The sequence below is a fragment of the Oratosquilla oratoria genome, chromosome 7 (genome assembly GCF_046742065.1).
Source record: "Oratosquilla oratoria isolate Oo_2021 chromosome 7, ASM4674206v1, whole genome shotgun sequence".
In the NCBI taxonomy this organism is placed as follows: Eukaryota; Metazoa; Arthropoda; class Malacostraca; order Stomatopoda; family Squillidae; genus Oratosquilla; species Oratosquilla oratoria.
Genome location: NC_134783.1, coordinates 17,076,440 through 17,082,111, shown reverse-complemented (window position 1 = coordinate 17,082,111; position 5,672 = coordinate 17,076,440).

Genomic DNA, 5,672 nt, shown 5'->3' with positions numbered 1-5,672 from the left:
ACGTGTGTGTGTTGGTGCATGTGTACATATCCGTGTTTAAATATTTGAAACTAATTATCATATACAGTTATAAAACCCCGCTATCGAAAGCCAGTCTTTGTGTATTCATAAATCAAACTTGTTTATCTTTGTGTCTTTATGCTAATTAAAAAAAAAAAGATTAAGGAACTCTATAGTCCGTGCGTTACTCCAACTTGCTAACAGATATAAAATACTTTTGAAAAACAATGTTTGACTGAAACTTCAACATCAGAATATCTGTTTTAACATTGGGAACACATTCTATACGATGACTGAGATGACACTAATTCATTGCTTCTCAAAAATTGAGCTGGGCGCGTTTCTCGGTGCGTTCCGCTTGAGTTTAGCTGCGGTTAGCGCTCCCAAAATATCAAAGCAATATAGGTGTCGGTATAGTATGTGGCCTACCTTTTGGATGTGGCATACGAAATTTTTCTTTGGTATATTATGTGGCCTACCGGACTTTTATTTCGGTGTGAACCTGTCTCTTAAGCTTTGATAGTTAAGGAGCGCTAACCGCCAAAATAAAAAGGAACGCACCGAGGAACGCAGCTAGGAACGCACAGAGGAACGCGCCCAACTCTGAAAAGGATTATTCCCGCTTTCACTTCATTACATACGGTAACATGTAATATTTCAACGTTGTACTATTTCTATGATTTAGGAACTGTGCACTAGAAAATATCGATCAAATCTCAGACAGTGAGATCCTCTAGTGGAGCTAGCAAACTACATTAGGTAATTAGTGAGAAACTAGAAGAGAGCGAGACACCGATAGAGAGACAGCGAGAGAGCGAGAGACACCGAAAGAGAGCGAATGAGACCGAGAGAGACAAGAAAACCAGGAGATCAAGAGAAAACAAAAAAGACCTAGAGAGATCATTAGATACCCAGAGAGACCGAGAAACCGATAGAAACCAAAACAGAGAGACCGGAAGACCTACGTAAACCGAGACGCCATGACAACAAATAAGCGAATGAGAAAGAGAGGAAGAAGAGAGCGCAAACACTTCCTCTCTTTTCCTCTCTTTATATCCTCACAACAATGGCCCTTCCCGAGGAGTTCCGTTTCCTAGTGTCGTAACAGGATTTAAGGATTATAATGGTCCCATTAAACCGAATTTTATTTGCACTAAAAGAATAACAGACGGCAAGAAATAAATGTAGTTGACACATCTCTCTCAAAAAGACACAGAAAAAATATGACATCTTAATTATATGATACACAAAGTAATAATGGTGCTTGATCAAGAGAGGAAATAAAAAGATAACTATTCACATGATTGTGTATATGTATAACGGTGTGTATTTATATACTTATGTAAGTATGATTGTACACATGTGTATATACACATGTATATATACATATATTCATATATATACATATATACATATATATATATATATATATATGTGTGTGTGTGTGTGTGTGTGTGTGTGTGTGTGTGTGTGTGTGTGTGTGTGTGTGTGTGTGTGTGTGTGTGTGTGTGTGTGTGTGTGTAACACTAAATGGGTTCCAGTGACTAGAGATATATTTTTATCAACCCCAATGCACTTTAATTCTAAGCCATCAACATCGGACGAACCGTGGAGGCACATGATGAAATTGAAACCTGGTACGCCCGAGGAATCGAACTAACGCGGCGAGAACGTTACTAGTGCCGTATTGACTATTAGACCAATACAATGTGTGTATGTATATATATATATATATATATATATATATATATATATGTATATGTATATATATATACACACATTGTATTGGTCTAACATATATATATATTTATATATATATATATATATATATGTATATATATATATATATACAGACACTGTATTGGTCTAATAGTCAATACGGCACTGGTAACGTTCTCGCCGCGTTGGTTAGAGTCCTCGGGCGTACCAGGTTTCAATTTCTGCATGTGCCTCCATGGTTCGTCCGATGTTGATGGTTTAGAATTAAAGTGTATTGTGGTTGATGAAAATGTATCTCTAGTCAATGGGACCCATTTAGTGTTATACACACACACACACACACACACACACACACACACACACACACACACACACACACACCCATATCGAGCAGATTTTGTAAGAAAGATGAGACAAAAAGCAGCTCACACACACATTCGCAGGATCCACTGCAAATTGGCACGTCCCTGATGGCAAACAGGGAAATTCCTCATAGATATATGGAGTACCGTCATAATGACGGCGTGGACCATTGGGTACCCTATAGGCATAGGGATTCACCGAATATAATGAATAAGGTGACACCAGAGAAATATCTCACCAGAAACCAGTTGGCAAGGAGGTGAGATTACTGCCAGCCCCCCTTCATAGCCAACATGAATATGAATAGCACAATCAAAAGAAAACCGGGCGTTCCTGTTGGATCATCGTCACCCAAAGGTCCAACCGCATTGCCTCGTGTGCTTACGGGCAGTGTGCCACCGAATGTGAGTAAGCACTGTCCAAGCAGATCCAAGTCTTGGACATTAAACAACATGAAGAAAATGAAGATCTATACTTACAACGTAAGAAGTCTCTCAGAAGACCACAGACTGGAGAGTTTAATGGAAGAACTAGACAACATCAAGTGGGACATCGTAGGACTGAGCGAAGTCCGAAGAACGGAAGAAAAGCTGATACAATTACAAGATGGTCACCACCTGTTCTACTATAGAGGTAAGGACAAAGAAAGATCTAGTGGAGTAGGATTCTTGATCAACCGAGAGGTTGCTGGTAACGTAGTCAAATTCAGTAGTTTATCGGACAGGGTAGCTTGGATTGTGATTAGGCTGTGTAAAAGGTACACTCTAAAAATAGTTCAGGTTTATGCACCAACTTCACAGAGTTCAGACGAGGAAATTGAGTCCTTCTATGATGATTTAAGTCAAGTAATGGATCAAGAAAAAAGTAAGTACACTTTGGTAATAGGAGACTTTAATGCTAAAGTAGGGAAGAAGATGGGAGATGAGACGTGCATTGGGAAGTTTGGAGTAAGTGAAAGAAATGACAGAGGTGAGATGTTAGTCAATTTTGCAGAGAACTACAATATGAGGATAATGAACACTTTCTTCCAAAAGCGTGTAGGTCGTAAATGGACGTGGAGAAGTCCAAATGGAACAACAAAAAACGAAATAGACTTCATATTAGGAGATGAGAGCAAAAGCGTTAGCAATGTTACGGTGATAAATAAAGTCAACATAGGTAGTGACCATAGAATGGTAGGATGCACAGCTAAATTCAACTTCAGAGCCGAGAGAAATAAACTAGTTTTAAAAAGGAAAATAAGCTTTGCAAAGGTTAAGGATAATAAAAAGAAATTTCAGTTAGAAATTAAAAATAGATTCGAAGCTCTAAGAACTAACGAGGACAGCGTGGAAGATATCAATGTGAATTTAGTGAATATCATTAAGGAATCAGCAGAGAAAGTAGGAAGTACAAAAAACATTAGAGAAAACAAATACTCCAAAGCTACAAATGACCTAATTAAAAGAAGAAGAACCATGCAGATTAAAAGCAGGAGAGACTAAATAGAAAGAGTAGAACTAAACAAGCTTATCAACAAAAGGCTGAGATTAGAGGAAAGAAAGAGGAACATGGATGAAATAGAGGTATACTATTCGGAAAGGTAAAAGTATTAAAGGGACCGAGGGCAGACATGCTTTAGGAAGACAGCAAATGATATGTTTGAAAGAAAGAAATGGAGAAATAATTAAATGTAGAGACAAAATGGTAAAAGGAGTAGAAATGTTTTACCAAGAGCTTTACTCGTTGAAGGCCATAAGTCAGCAAATTCATGTACAGACGTTAGTAGTGTACCAGAGATTACAAACGAAGAAGTAGAATTTGCTCTAAAAACTATGAAACGAGGAAAAGCATCCAGGGAAGATGGTATATCAATAGATCTACCGAGAGACGCTGGTGAATTAGTTCATTTTAAATAAGCTGAGTTGTACACCCAGTGCTTACGTCAAGAAAGCGTTCCTGATGCGTGGTGCAATGCTATAGTGATTTTGCTTAATAAAAAAGGAGACCAGAAGGACCTTAGTAACTATCGACCGATTAGCTTGCTATCAAACGTATATAAAGTATTCTCCAAGATCCTTACAAATAGACTGAGTCAAGTTTTAGATGGAAACCAACCGAGAGAACAGGCAGGCTTTAGAAGCGGATATTCAACTCTAGACCATTTGCAGGCGATAAACCAACTAATCGAGAAAACGACAGAATACAATATACCTCTGTGTTTAGCTTTTGTAGATTACGAGAAGGCCTTTGATTCAGTAGAACAAATAGCAATACTAAACTCGTTACGCAAACAGGTTACAAACTAACATATCGTAAGAGTTTTAGAAAAAATTTATTCGAAAGGTACCGCTATAGTTTGAATTCATAAAGATACAGAAAAGATCAAAATTGAGAAAGGAGTACGGCAGGGCAATGCAATTTCGCCCAAACTATTTACAGCTTGTTTGGAAGATATTTTCAGAAGATTGAGTTGGGAAAAGAAAGGGTTGAAGATTAATGGCGAATATTTGAACCACCTAAGATTTGCAGATGACATCATTCTTATTTCAGAAAGAGCAGACGACTTGCAAGATATGCTGAGCAATCTAAACAAAGAAAATTTCAAAGTAGGTTTAAAATGAGTAAGAGTAAAAACCAAAGTAATGTTCAACACGAAAGTTCAAAGTAAAGAGATTGTAATTGATGATGAGAGTCTTGAGGAAGTTGAAGAGTATAATTATTTAGGTCAGATGGTGAAGGTGACGAAAGATCATGATAACGAGATAAAAAGACGCATTACAATTGGTTGGAAAATGTTTGGTAAGTATAATAAAATCCTGAGAGGCTCTCTACCTTTATGTTTGAAATGTAAAGTTTACAACCAATGCATTCTACCAGCAATAATCTACGGATGTGAGACTTGGAAGCTGACGAGGGCGATGGAAACAAAGCTAAGGACTGCACAGAGGAGAATGGAGAGATCAATGATGGGAATAACACTGAGAGACCGAAAGAGAGCAAGTTGGGTGAGAGAGCAGACTAGAGTGAAAGATATTGTGGAAGCAGTAAAAGAGAGGAAGTGGAATTGGGCAGGTAAGTTGGTACGAACGACTGATGAGCGATGGAGCAAATGCATTACTGAATGGACGCCGCGAGATAGGAGGGTGGAAGAGGGAGACCAGACAGAAGGTGGAGAGACGAGATCGAGAAGTTTGCAGGAGTGACGTGGCAGAGATTGATTGATTGATATATATATATTTATATATATATATATATATATATATGTACATATATATATATATATATATATATATATATATATATATATATGCATACACATAAATAAATGACCTCCAAAATGCCCTACTGTGCTGATTAGATAAATAGTTAATTAAGTTAATAAATCCATAAATATTTAGCAAAACTCTAAAGACAAAATATAACGCCGAGTGAATAATCATATTAATTCAAAACAAACGAGAATCAAGTTCCTAACTGGTAACCTCCTAAGTCGATCCTGGTCACATAGCTTACCCCACCAGGTGCCCGAGGGCCAAAGAGGAGACGCACGCCAAGCTAAACCAAGCGAAGCTAAGCTAAGGGAAAAACAAAGAGGGACCATAGCGGAG